Below are 14,456 nucleotides of genomic sequence, written 5' to 3'. Positions count from 1 at the left end.
TGCTAAGTCTAAATGGAAAACTGCTAAAAGAAACTAAACGCGAACTTCAGCTCATCTTACCATATAAGGATCCCATAATATAGAAAAATAAAACCAAAACCTATATATTTCCCGTGAGAATCGAGAACCACCATTAGAAGCATTTGCTGTTTTTGTGTAATTAACTGTCTGCAAGCTTCGAGGCAGAAATTACTTTCGCGTTTAGTATAATTTGCTGTTTTTATCAAAACACGATACAGCCTTCCAAAAATATATTGCAAAACTGGTTCAGTCAGTTTTGTAGCTTAAGTAAGAGTCCTACCACACTGCCGGCTAAACTGTTGGCTGTGGTAGTTGTTTGATATTTTATATTATTTTTCTTATTTGCTCTCTAAATCATTAATTATTTCATACCGATTGACACCCGCAACTTCTCATAGGTCCAGTTACAAACCAGCGTCAGGTACTAGCCGTCTGGCATAATGCTGAACTGGATCCATGTGACGCAACTTTTTGTATTTTTCTTATATAATTTTATCAATTCTTTATTAGCTTATTTACTTTGAAGGTTATAGTGAATCACAATAGGTCCCCAAGATACAGGCAGCGCTTGGTTTGGGGACCACACACGTTGATATTTGGGGCAATGTCTCCCGTAGAATGTAGTTACAGCGTTACAGTTAGGTTAAGGCATACAAGGTACTACATTTAAATTACTTTAAGTCGCCTTAAGTCCAGATTTGTATATTATGTACCTAACTGGGATCAATAAAGTTTATTATATAAACAGACTTTTCAGATGGTCTTATCCCGGCCAGGTACCCACCATTCATCTCCATACTGATTTATGCGCCCGATAAAACTACCGGCATACTTAAAATTTGCAGTGTGCGAGGGTTCTTACAATGTGTTTATTTATTTTCACATAATATCGACGAAGGAAATCAAAACATCAGCAAAAAACTTGATCTCATTTCAAGGTATGGAACTGAAATACATTTTGTTATTTTTATTTGTACTGAGTCACGCTTTGAGTTCCTTTGAAAGTTTTTGTGTAAACTGATTGAAAATATTTTTAAGATCTGATAAGACCCTCGTCAATAAAAATCGAAGCACCTACCTATAGCGAGCTTATTTCGAAAGTACTTTTTGGGTAGTCTTCATTTTCCTTTTTTTAGTCAATTTTAGTTCTCCTTGAAAGTGGTAAAGTTAAGGAAACTCTTGTATACCTATACTCAGATCTATAAATATTTTCGACAAATCAAATCAGAGAAACAAAAAATACAAACAACTTCTCAGTAATCCGCCAAACTACAAAAACAATCAGTTAAATATGGAAACCACATTTCTAAGAAACGTTATCCTATCAGAGTATCTAACAATCGCATGGAAATAAACGATTACACTAATTCTTGCTAATGTTATAAATGTAGAAGACCGTCTGTCTGTCACCGATACATACACACCTGAACCACTGAACTGATATCCTAATAATGGAATGACTTACATAGAATCATTAGGCCTTGGAGAAGAAGTATCATGGGGTGGCGATACCCGTCCCTCGACGAAAGGTAATTGAAGGCAACACCAAATGGGTTTATACGAGTAGCCGGCAAAGACATTAAACTTATAATATCTCTTAGATATTACAACGATTCGTAGCCGGAAGGCGCTGGATGCAGATCGCTTCCAACCGGTATCTGTGCAGATCTAAGGGGCAGGCCTATGTTCAGCTGCGGGTTGTTCGAAAGAGGTACCGCGGCCCTAGCACATAAGAAGGCCTACGACGGAACACGACGGCTTTTAGTCAGTAAGAGTCTGACACTCCCTCACCGCTGCTAACCCACAGCGGGAGGGGTCATTTGATGATTTTTACGTCGTTAAAAAAGGCCTATGTTCAGCAGTGGACGTCCTATGGCTAAGATGATAATGATGATGATCTCTTCGATAGCCGGTAAGACTCCGGGCACACAACCTCCACCGACCCAAGGTGGAGGATACACCATGAGGAAATAATAAGTACCTAAATTCCACATATAATCTTGAAAAAGTGATCCTATATTTTAAAAAATGTTTTGAAAGTCGCGGGCAGAAGCTAGTAAAGTTATAACCACAGCGGTTTGCCGACACGACACGACGTCTGCCGAAGTCGTCGACCTGTATCTGCGCACGAGTGATTCACTGCGCTATAAAACAACTATCTAACTCCTAATGCTTGATTTTACAATGCTATTGGCTTGCTGTCTTGTCTTGTTGTGGAACTAATTTGAGCTCTGTTGATGAGAGTATTTTTAACCTTATGAAAGGAGTGGTGTTGTAAAAGACCTGTGTCCAAAGGTTGTCTGGAAGAAATTGCTTTTTAGCGATAAGACCGCCAATTGTACTTTTCTTTGTGTTTATAATTTCCTATGTTGTTCACTATTAACAGGCTTACAATAATGAATGGTCTATTTATCTATGTACCTGTTGAGTGCTGGTTTTCCAGATCTTTTTTTAGTTAGATAAAATGAGTTTAGCAGTTTTAAAGTTTTTAGAAAGGTAGTTCTATTAGGTCGTGTGGATTGGTTCCTATTCGTAGTTTTTAAATAATTCCTCGTGTTATTATAGACTTTTTAAATAGCTTATGGTTAATACTATGGGTTCGCGATTTTGGTTACATTAATAGGTACTTTGTTGATTTTGATTCAAACTAAAGTGCTTCTTAGTTAAATAGCATGTTAAAATTATTGTTTCTGTAACAATGGAAAACACTATCAATATCTATTAGAAACATTATTTATAAGCATGCAGCTTATTGTCAAACCCTCTTACACAAGTACATTGTAGTTAAAAGTTATGCCACTTGTAGAGAAAGCTAGGAAGTGTCGCGATTATATGCGCAAGCGTTCATTACTTGGCGCCTGCTAATTGTGGCTTAAGTCGTCACAGTGAGATTGTCTTACTGATCTGTGCAATATAACTGTGTATTGTGATAGTAATTAAAAACTATCCTTAACTTATATGTATTATACTCGCGATTAGTATTATACTCGTTTGTTGCTCTTTCATCCCAAAACGACTGATCCAATTTAAATGATGTTTTACGCAGGTAGTCTAGAGCCTGAAAAGAACATAGGCTAGTTCTATCCGGGCGCTTGAAGTAGTAGAAGCTAGTAAAGAAAAACAGTCGTAATGTCGTAAAGAAATAAATACAAGAAGCCTTTTTTACCGACATTTCACCACTCTTCACGCTCAAAGCAATAGCCCCATTTCACTAAAAGTTACTCACGTATCTAGTAACTAATATAGCATATATTTACATATAAGCTTTTTTATTTATGAACATAACCCTACACTAAAAACCTCTAATAACGTAGCCAAAGCCACGGGTGGAAGCTAGTAATAAAACATTTCTAGATACGTTTGTCTGAGTCGTCGGTCGCAGTCACGAGTCTCGCTCCGTTTCACATCGCTCTGAGGGTCGCCTTATAGCAATTTATTAATTCAACCACTTGAACGATGCATTGCAGACGAACATAATGACATTTGATATTGCATCGATCATATATCGTCTGGATAGTCAATTGGAAGATGCAGCTTGAGAGTTTTTGGGTAGTTACCTAGTTATTCTTCAAAATGAGATTAACACAAATTAAAAATTAAAATAAAACATCGCAAAAAGTTGTCATTTAAAAAAATAACAATAATACGAAGCGCTATACATTCCCGTCGAGATAACGCTCATGAAAATTTTAGATAACTTTGAAACGGCTCAGCCGATTTTGGGGACACATGACTATAAGAACACTGCCAAAACACCAGCTCTCATCTTCAATAACCGAATCCAAATCAGTTCATCTGTTTAAGAATACGGAGCTACAGACAGAAAGACTGCCATAGCAGTCAAACTTATAAGAAAGAGGAGTCTTTCTGCGTTTCAAAAAATATAGGTAACAAAACAAAGGTCAAGAGCCATATCTGATTTTTAAGAACTTATATAAGTTCCAAATTCAGATCAAAATAATTTATCTCGTACAAAGTCTAGTTCAATGCCGATCTCAACAATACCAAATAACAACCAAATAGGTGGTTGTACAAACCTAAAAAATATCATCAAGTAAAAAACAGAGCAAAAAGTATGTACTTGTATAGGAAAAAATAACATTCGTGTTCTGTAGTACACAATCTATGATCTCGAAATTGCGCCAAAATCTTATCACAAAAAAAACCGGCTAAGAGTGAGTCTAACTCAAGCACAAAGGGTTCTGTAGGTACTGTACCATTATCGATACAACGACTAGATAGTTAGGTACAAGTTTGATGCATGGAAGCCCCCTACAATATTTATTTTAGTATAGTTTTCAGATGCAATAGAACATACATCACCTGTGAAAATTTTACCTGTCATGGTTCATGAGATACAGCCTGATGACAGATAGACAGGAAGACAACAAAGTCTTATAGGAGGGTCCCGTTTTACCCATTTGAGTAAGGAATCCTAAAAATGTTGAAGTGTTAATATCAGATCAGTGAACTTGCTGGCGGCACTAATTGCAACAAAAACTCAAGAGTAGGTATCAACATACTGAGAATTCACCGAACCCATAAAATAATACGAAAATGATCTTGAATCTTTTTGTAAACCGAAGAGATTTTGAGTTAGGAAAGAACAGTTGAAACTTTAAAACGGCTTAGCCGATTTGGATTAAACATAATTAAGAATCACCGCTGAAACATTAGCTTTAATCTAAAAAAACCGCATCCAGATCGATTCACCCGTTTGTGTAAGCCACCAAAAGACACAAATACCCCTCTCTTTGCGTCGGGGCTTAACAATTTTCTTTTTTTTGAAATGTAAGTGTAATGTGCGTTTCACTAGTTTCTTTTCGGATACTTTCTGATTGCCTTCTTAAGTTATCGTAAAGGTAGGTATTGCTTGATCAGGAGCTACTTATTTTACAATTCCCGTTTCGTCAGGAAAAAGTTTGATGTATTCAAAAGCTTACAAACCTACTTAACTCTTGTCAAGCACTAAAAAATTAATTTTATGAATAATTTGGATTGGACGCTTTTTCTCCGCTTCGTATAATCAACATGCAATCTAAACCAAAATTGTGTTATAAGATTTTCCTCAAAAATTGCTCAGTAAAAACATCGTTTACATTATTACTCACACTGATCTGGAGTAACTTCATGAGTGTGAGTCATCTGATTCTCATCAATATTCAAAATTAAAGTAGACACTATAAAAAGTACTATAGTGAATATAAAAACTCCCAAAAATTATGAAGACAAGTAGATAAGACAGATGAAAGAAGGAAGGATAGATGAAGAAAGAACTAAGTTAAATGGAAGGAAAACGATCAAAATGTACCATCATAAAGTAATGTAGCAGTACCTATATGTTACATTATAACACATTAGCAATACTTATCTACCATGATCTCACTATCATTTAACACACTCACAAATTAATAAACAATACAAACAACAACAAACAAAAAATAAACAAACAAGCATAAACAGAAAACAATTTATTGAATACTTAGCATGCTCAGAGTTTCAAATAAATAAACAAATAAATAGTTAGCCTATGAATAAATAGCGTGCATACAAATAATCTTTAGTCAGACTTAACGTGCGATCGGGATTTGGAAAGCCGTCTTAGCACTGAATAGGCGACCCAGAAGACGAGATAGATATTAGAATTTGTGGTGACAATCATGTATGTGGCTATTAAAGCCACAAGTATTCCTATGGCATTGAAAAGTAGTGACATAGGTCTTGCAAATACACTTTCTTTCTTGGTCTTGCATGGGCAGTCGGCTGGGCATCCAAGAGCCTGAGGTTCTTGTTTCGTCTTCTGAGGCAGAGTCGGTTTGGTTCTGGACATGATTTGCTTGATCTGGGTTTTTGGCAGGTATTCTGAAATTGATAAATTCAATTATTATTTGCTTCCTACAGTAGTACAATCAACGTCCCGTGGGAAGTTCTCCGTACGCCCGTATCAAAAGCCTATGTAAAGTTATGTCGATAATATCTAACACTGAAAGAAGTCAAACAATACAATAGCTCCTGAGATTAATCCGTTCAAACCAGTGGTTCAAACAAATAAATAAAGCATGATTAGTTCATTGAAATAACGCCTACAAGAATCAGCTCTGGTATAGCGTTAACTTTGCTTTTGAAAAATTAACAGGCGTTCCAAGTGCTCAAACATTTTTAATATGCAACACAAATTGATGGTATCCTACCTTGCACAGTTTGGGTGATCGTTGCCATTGTTGCTATCTGCAATCCACTGTTTTCTTTGTGTGAATGATATGAAAATAATTTTAATCTCTTAAATATAGGAGCAGTTCTTCAAACAAGGTTGCCTGAGGAATAGGAAAAGCCTTGGCGTTGCTTCCTCGATGTTCAGTAAGTGTGATCGTGCGGAACCCGTGAATTGATGAACTGACTTTTCTTTCCTATTTTTTTGTCTGTTGAATTGCCTAAAGAAATATTATTGTTGAGGACTTGCTCCACTGAGTTGTGATGCTTGAATGAGTGGAAATAGTTGACGATCTGGAAGTTTGGAAAATGCCGATGTTCTCTAAAGTAAATCAAGAGTTTTTTAATTGATTTCAGGGTGATGAATAGGGCTAGATCATTATATTGTTTAGTGATGCAAATGCTCATATTAGAATTTATAAGTTATCACCATCAAAATGTATGCAGTGTCCTATCACATATTCTGTTTCACAAAAATCAAAACATCAATTCAAACTCGTAAAAGTTGTCGCCGATTTCGGTAGTTCTAATAAAATATCTACCTAGTTTCATGTTTTAATTATACCTATTGCACTCAAACTAAGTAGCTGAAGTAGCCTTGCGTCAGACCAATGATAGAGAACATCCCACGATTGTTGAGGAAATAATAATATGTGCCTCAACCAATTTAGCACCAAGCAAAAAGTCAAAAATAAAGCTTTATACAATTTAACCATAGTATCTATTTCATATTCATTTACTTAGTTGTATGTAATATATGTACCTACTTTAGCTGGTGAATATGAATGTGGATGGTGTAGTAAAGAAAGACCTAAGAAACAATAGATGTAGAGATGACTCAGAAAGGAAGGTTCTGAAGAAGAAGACATGCTACTACGCCGTCTAATAAATTGGGATAAGAGCAGGTCTCTTCTGTCATCGTTGTTTTTTTCAGGAGCTAGAAGTATTAAGCCAGCTAAATCATTAACTGTTTCAAATTTTAACGTATCTCCCAAGGTAGTTACTTCCATCACAAGACTTCTGATGCTTACCTATTATTCAACAGACAAAAATTCTTTATCAACATTATTTTTTGTTTACATTCAAATTCCTTTATTATATCAAACAATTTCAGTATTATAATAGCTTACAGTTATTTGTCAGCCTTGCTCCAGATATCGTTAGTTTTTGCGATGGCTTTGCAGTATAAAACATGGCTTCGACCAAGATGTTGCATAGTTTGACGTAAATCTGCAACAGTAACTACCAAGATGCCTGCTCCTTGTGAACCGTGTAAAGGTAAGATGAGGAATTCTTGATCAGCTATGAAATCAGCTATGATTTTATTATTTACGATAAAATCTGTTTGAGAATATTTATTTTCAAGAATTAGATTAAATCTCCCGCTAGCTCCAGGACGTGGTCCACGTATACCAGTGACCATAATATGGAACTTTTTGAATATATTTATCTGCCTTTAAGAAAGTCTTGATCTAACTGTTCCAATTTGGTTAGCCTTTTTAATTTCCCAAAATATTTTGGTTGTTAATTTAAACACTTGATCGGAAATATCGTTATCCTTATTTTTTTCAATTTCCTTTAACATCTCATTTATATTCTGTATCCTATACAGTCTTTGAGTGTTATAGTCAGGAGGTTTTTTTAATTGAAGGTCTTTTCCTTCTTTATAAACAAGATCCAAACGATTTATAACTTTAGTTATTTATTTAATTTCTAATGGAACAGAGCTTCGTAGTATTTAATTTTTTACCCTCTTGAAAATATTTTGGAACAAAGCAAGAATTAGGTTCGTATTTTTCGGAATCATTAACAACATTACTCTTCAATATTTCTACACCAACTATTGAAACCCGTATTCCTATTAGATTCTTATGATACTAATGTACAGTTGTTTCTATTTGACAGAATCCTGCAAGGGTGGTGCTTGCGCAGACAACTGTGCTTGCAAAGATAAAGGCTGTGACGACTGCACTTCTAAAGGTAAATTCAATATCTAAAAACATATAATTAAGTATCTATACTCAATTGGTTTTCAAATCTTCACAGTACTCACTAGAAGCAAATAAATTATGAAGATTTTTGAACATCTTTCAGATGAAACCACACTCTTAGAAACACTCACCTATCGACTATGTTGCTGTAACTTTTTACTACATTTCCTCTTTCTTTTGCAAAATAACATCTCACTCCCTCTCTGTCATACTCTTATTTGTATTTTTAGTACCATATTACATACCTCATACCTTATTAACATCTTCTTCTTTCCAGGTGGTTGCTGCTAACCCCATAACTTCAGCATGGACTCGGACAGGCGCGGTCGCCGCCCCTCTCTCTTCACCCGCGCCAGCAACTTCTTAGAAACCTGCTTCCCCATCACGTTCACTGTAGTCTTCTTTGTAACCCTCGTGTTCTTCTACTGTCTAATATAATGTCCTGTTGAAGTTATTTCTTGTTTTGTTTTTGAACCTGTCCTGTGGTTTTTAACCCTCAATGCAAAAATAAGGGTATTGCAAGATGACTTCTATGTGCATTTGTGTGTTTTGTCTGTGGCACTATATCACTTAAACGGATATCTAATCAGATTTACTTACATGCGGATGATGGCTTAGCCGTTTTAAAGTTATGAAATCATTAAAAGCCATGTTATCAACACATATCACATATTGCATGTATTGCGGGTTGGTTACAATTGGTAGTTTCAAAATCTAAAATAAAACTTAAATTAAAAGAAAAATTCCATCGCAAAATATTCTTATTAAACTCAAAATAATTTTAAATCACCTACTTTGAGTTTTTTACCTTTTCTGGTTTGATGCCTATTTGATTGCCCAGTCTGAAGTCCAAAGAATGTGCGTTTATTGATTTCTTGGTTATCATTGACATCCAAAAATATTATGTTGAACTTTTGAAGGATTTTGATAATAATGGTTTTATTTACTCAGGTATCTATTTATATAATAAACGAAAGTGGCGTTGGTTACACATTTTATAACTCAAGAATGGGTGAACCGTTTAAGCTGTAAATTAGAGGGGAGGTAGCTTAGACCGGTAGAAGGACGTAGGATAGTTTTTGTCACCATCTGGGACGCGGCTGAAACCGCGGGCAGAAGCTAGTTATTCATAAATCAGGACCCATAAATCTGTTTTGAAAAGGGTGTTTATGAAGTTTTCAGCCGGCCCTTGAAACCATGCCTGAAAATCAGAGAGGAGGTAGCTTATAGCCGGAAGAAGGATATAGAATAGTTTTTGTCACCATACTGCTGTACTAAGCAGTTATAGTGGGATGCGGGTGAAACCGCAGGCAAAAACTAGTATGAAATAAAAAACCGGCCAAGTGCGAGTCGGACTCGCGCACGAGGGGTTCCGTACTATTATTTAAAATGAGCAAAAAAACACGTTTGTTGTATGGGAGCCCCCCCAAAATATATATATTTTTTGTTATAGCGGCAACAGAAATACCTACATCATCTGTGAAAATTTCAACTCTCTAACTATCACGGTTCATGAGATACAGCCTGGTGACAGACGGACGGACGGACAGAGGACTGTTCGTTTTCGCCCCTGCGAAAACAATAGGGTCTCGTTTTACCCTTTGGGTACGGAACAACCTAAAAACCTTTGACTTTGAGTATAGAGAGGAATGGTAGTGCGTACAACCTTACATCATAACGATCTGGTATCACCGATATCAATCAGACTTTTACAGAGTATCATGACTCTTAATGATCTGCAAAAGACTTGCCACCTATTGTTCAAATTGGCTATTTGACAACTTAAACGGTGTCTAATGTGCATGAGCCATAATAAAAATACTGCATCACAAGGCATTACAACTGATTGATTATGTAAGGTTTGTCACGAGTACCTAGATATTAATTTTACTAAAACTACTACTGTAAAAACGTAATTAAAAGTAAGTATGTATACTGAATTTACACGCTTTTTAGTAGTTTTGATAACAAAGATATTCTTAATATTGAATGTGACTGGTTTTTCTAACACTTGTAGGTTATATATTTCACCATGACTTATTGGTATATCAATATCAAGGAAAGTTTGAAAAGAAAACTATCGTCTGGTAGGTCCTGAAGTCAATATTTTTTGTTTGATTCTTTAAAATATCCTGAAACTTCTCTCATTGTTGTAACACTATATTGTACTAGTTATTAGTGGCATTGTTATTAGTTTATGATCGATAGTTTTTTCGATTGATAGTTTGATTGGGTAAGGATATGTATGGTAATGTGCAATAATGTGCATATTATATAATCAGGTATAGTCCTGATAAAAAGTTTCATGGCATTTACGATTACCATCAAACTGTCAGCTGTCAGTTATTTGCCCGACAGTTTAGTCTGCAGCGGATAAATCAGAGATAATTATTGCAAATAATAAAATATAAACGAATATACTTTTTAAACCATTTTTATTGAATAAACCAGAAAAAGATTACATTAAAACAATTGATTATATTGTATTACATATATAATGACCCCCTTCACTTGCAGCAACCACCTGTAAAAAGAGAAAATATTATTGAACTGTTTAGTTAAGGATCAAAAAGGAGGTGAGTGATGTAAACAGCCAAAGGTATAATTTTAAATGATACCTTTGGCTGTTTGGCATCTGAAGATTATATAAATATATAAGAAACAATGCTTCCATTAGGGAAGAATGGAAATGTAAAGGGGGAAACTTCTTCCTGGCTGTGGGACAGCATAGAGTAGCAAAAAGAGGAAGAAACGAAAATAGGTTTAGCTAAAGTATGTTAAAAATTAAACTCTTTACCATCAGTGGAGCAGTCGGAGCAGTTGGTCTCACAGTTGTTGTCCTTGCAGCAATCAGCGTCTTTGCAGGAGTCTGTAAAGAAAGGAATGCCATTTAATCCTACATAATAAAATAAAAATATGTAAATACTAGAAGTTGGTTTAACCTCTTGCTGATGTAATGTCTAATGATGTCGATATTGTACAAGTGATTGATTTCCATGTAAGAAAACTTTAATTTATTTTCTTCACGGCCCAATAATGGCAAATGTAAAGGTTTTGTTGAGAAATATAGATTTTAGAATAGAATAGAACTGTATTTTATTTTAGGGCTTGATATAGATGAAATAACATTTAATCAACTTACCTTTGCAGGATTCAGTGGGAGCAGGCATTTTGGTTTAGTTCTTTGGTTATCTGTAGAGAAGATAGCAGTAAACTATGCTTCTGTAACAATCTGTGCAGGCTTATATACTAGTTTAAGATAATATGGTAAAAACTTCACAATAGCGAGGCCGACAAGACCTCGAAGATTTTTTGGATTGACTGCTTTATCGAACGATTCTGTTGATCTTCTAACAAAAGATTGTTTAAACAAAAGAATAATGGGAGTAACTTTATCGACCGTTACATAGTCACATCTTTAAACTATGTTGTTAACTTAATTGTAGCAGTACTAATTTAAATAATAATTAAATACATTACAACCATTGAAGCAAATATAATCCTCATAATACGTAATAGCCATATCCGATTATCATCCAATTGCCATTAATTACTGAACGTAAACTTCTTACAATCCTGCCGGGGCTGCGGGATTGTTTGAAAGTTACCGTGGCCCTGGTACATAAAGGGTTTAAGAAAGAACATGATGGGTGGGGCCTTTTACAATGAGCGCTAACCATTCCGGTCATTTTCATCCCCCTTATATCAATTGCTTTTATTATTGACTCATAATACATCATAAACTCTGTCTACAATATCTCATAAGAAATATTATTTTCTTATTGTCTTTCACGCAATCCATATTATGTCTTTGATCTTTATTTGTTTACATTACAATTCAGCGTATCGAAGATTCGTAGTCAAATAGTCGCCTAATAGTGTCTCTACGCCTCATTAGTTTTCTTTTGTTAAGCCATATCAATGTCAAATAGGTTTTTCTTAAAACTAGTTTTTGTAAACTGCAGCAGCATACTTGGATGCATTTTATTTCATTGTCACTCTTGCTGCGTTGATAGAAACAAGTCAGTGGAAAAATATAACGTTTGAGAGTACCATTATTGGTTTTGGTGAAAATGAGGATCTATGGCAATTATACTGGTGAGTTAGATATGTTTCACTTGTCTTTAATTCTAAATTTCGAATACTCGATACAGTTGCGCTAATTAACTTTGCAGTTCTGAAAAAGTATCTTTCCCTGATAAATGATTTAGCGTTCCCATCATGTGTAGTCTATGAGATTCGCGCGTTTAACCAAACTGCAGATTAACATAGATATATCTAGAGTATGTATGTATCTTACCCATTGAGCCAATACTTAAACAACATACTGTTTTTCTTCTAGATGTAACCTTAGAAACTCCTTGGAGCGGGAACTGCGTGCCTGGCTGCGACTGTCACGACATCTACACTGATCGTTAGTACCATGTACTTACATAATATTCTGGTTAAGGTACACTTCAGAAACAGGCATCTAACGCGCGAAGCTAATGGCCAGTGCCAAAATATTGTATGGTGACTGTTTCTCGTGATAAACGACAGATGACTGTTTCGAAAGGATACCTTTGTACGTAGTTCCCGTGACCTATTAAACAATACTGTACCTGCCTGTGACAGGCTGTGTAAAGTTCTCGAAAAGAAGGGTCAAAAACGTTAATGAAAGTAGGATAAAAGAGAACGGATATTTGAGCTCTTTTAACTGAGTAAATTAAACTGCTCTGTGCATGTTGCTAGAACAAATTGGTTGAATGGTATAAATGGTATAATGTACTAGCTATTTTCTGTGGCTTCATACGCGTGTATATAAAGTTCTTTAGTTTTGGAACTATCATTGATGACGAAATACTTATTTTGTTTCAGATACCTGTATGAAATAAACTGCTCTGGAAATGTCTACTGAAATTGAGTTTGGAATGAGTAAGAAATAATTAGGTATTTATTTTAATATTATGTTGTAACTTGGAGAGAAAAATAAAAAGAACAAATAATGACGTGAACTTTTAATTTTAATACAATAATAACGAAATATGTCAAAGTTTTATATTCTAAGTATAGTATTATTTTCGTACAAAATACTGGCCCTGAAAAACGGCAAATCGGAAAACATGATAGTAAATTAATACTTTTTTTTATTGTAAAATTACACTTAGCGATTCAATAGCTTAAGTATGTATATTTTCAAACAATACAAAGTCAAATGTGACTGGAAACAGTAATAACATAAGATTACAAAAATACGCTTATAAAATACTGTTAAACATCAGAATTAATTGCATAATTACCCAGTTATTGAAAGAAGAGATATCTGAACTTATGCATGACAAAGGCAAAACGTTTCGTTGAATGTAACACAATCAATTTGCAATTTTATTACCTAGTATTTAATCAGATGTTTTCAAGCAGACATTAAAACCAATAAGTTACCGTGACTTCAATTTTCTTTCAAGTTCATTTCAGCATTAATTTTGAATTGAAAAAGACATTACTCATAAAATTCTTGTACAGACGCCAGCAGGTCAACATACCCGAATCTGTCAAATTTTACCAATCGAACATTAACCTTCCACTATTGTTATAAGGTTGCAAATCTATTGAAGAAATTTGACAGCTTGAGGTCTGTACACACGCCGCACCACTGCAATCTGTCATATTTCTTTTATAGATTTTCAACTTTATCTCTTCAGCATAAGGTTCAATATTGCTTGGTGAAATTTTTCAGAGTTGTGTAGCTTGACGCACCAGCGTCTTTACTTACGCCTATCGAATTATTTGTATGCTATATTTTTTTTTTGACAACGAAGGAGTTTCATAATACGTAGATTTTACTTCTTGGTGGTCTTAGCAGGGTCAGTGGCAGGTGCAGATCGTTTGCAACTGCATGTGCAAGATGCATCACACTTGCAGGTCTGGCAGCACTGGTTTGTACTGCACTTGCAATCTGCAACAGAAATAGTGCATTATCAGACGAGATATAACAATACAATAAGTGCATTGATAAAACTGTTGATACTGTTGTAGTATTGTGGAATTGTTGATATCAAATATAAAGGTAATTCACTCGAGATAAAAGTACCTACCTACGTAAGTATACATCATTTATTTCCATTTTACAGTTGACTGATAACCTTCATAAAGGCGAAAGAGTGTAATGTATGTTTGTTACTTCTTTACACGCATACTATGTACATATATTGGTACAAAGATTTTCATGAAACTACGCGGTGATTAGATAGGTAC

The 14,456-nt window shown here is 34.9% G+C and overlaps 3 long non-coding RNA genes across 3 annotated transcripts; 2 read left to right on the top strand and 1 right to left on the bottom strand.

Moving 5' to 3' along the window:
* The first annotated feature begins 7,382 nt into the window (after positions 1–7,382).
* LOC110374167 (uncharacterized) lies at positions 7,383–8,677 on the top strand. The gene is made up of 3 exons (XR_002429412.3): positions 7,383–7,509; positions 8,137–8,211; positions 8,500–8,677. It is a non-coding gene; the product is annotated as an uncharacterized LOC110374167 (long non-coding RNA).
* Positions 8,678–10,651: 1,974 nt separating this feature from the next.
* LOC110374131 (uncharacterized) lies at positions 10,652–11,603 on the bottom strand. Its single transcript, XR_007511061.2, has 3 exons — positions 11,365–11,603; positions 11,020–11,091; positions 10,652–10,746 (listed from the first exon to the last, which is right to left on the bottom strand). It is a non-coding gene; the product is annotated as an uncharacterized LOC110374131 (long non-coding RNA).
* Positions 11,604–12,146: 543 nt separating this feature from the next.
* LOC110374177 (uncharacterized) lies at positions 12,147–13,697 on the top strand. Its single transcript, XR_007511063.2, has 3 exons — positions 12,147–12,320; positions 12,565–12,636; positions 13,080–13,697. It is a non-coding gene; the product is annotated as an uncharacterized LOC110374177 (long non-coding RNA).
* Positions 13,698–14,456: the final 759 nt, after the last annotated feature.

The sequence above is a fragment of the Helicoverpa armigera genome, chromosome 19 (assembly GCF_030705265.1).
Source record: "Helicoverpa armigera isolate CAAS_96S chromosome 19, ASM3070526v1, whole genome shotgun sequence".
In the NCBI taxonomy this organism is placed as follows: Eukaryota; Metazoa; Arthropoda; class Insecta; order Lepidoptera; family Noctuidae; genus Helicoverpa; species Helicoverpa armigera.
Note: the sequence above shows the minus strand (reverse complement) of the source record. Positions and strands in the feature narration are given on the sequence as shown.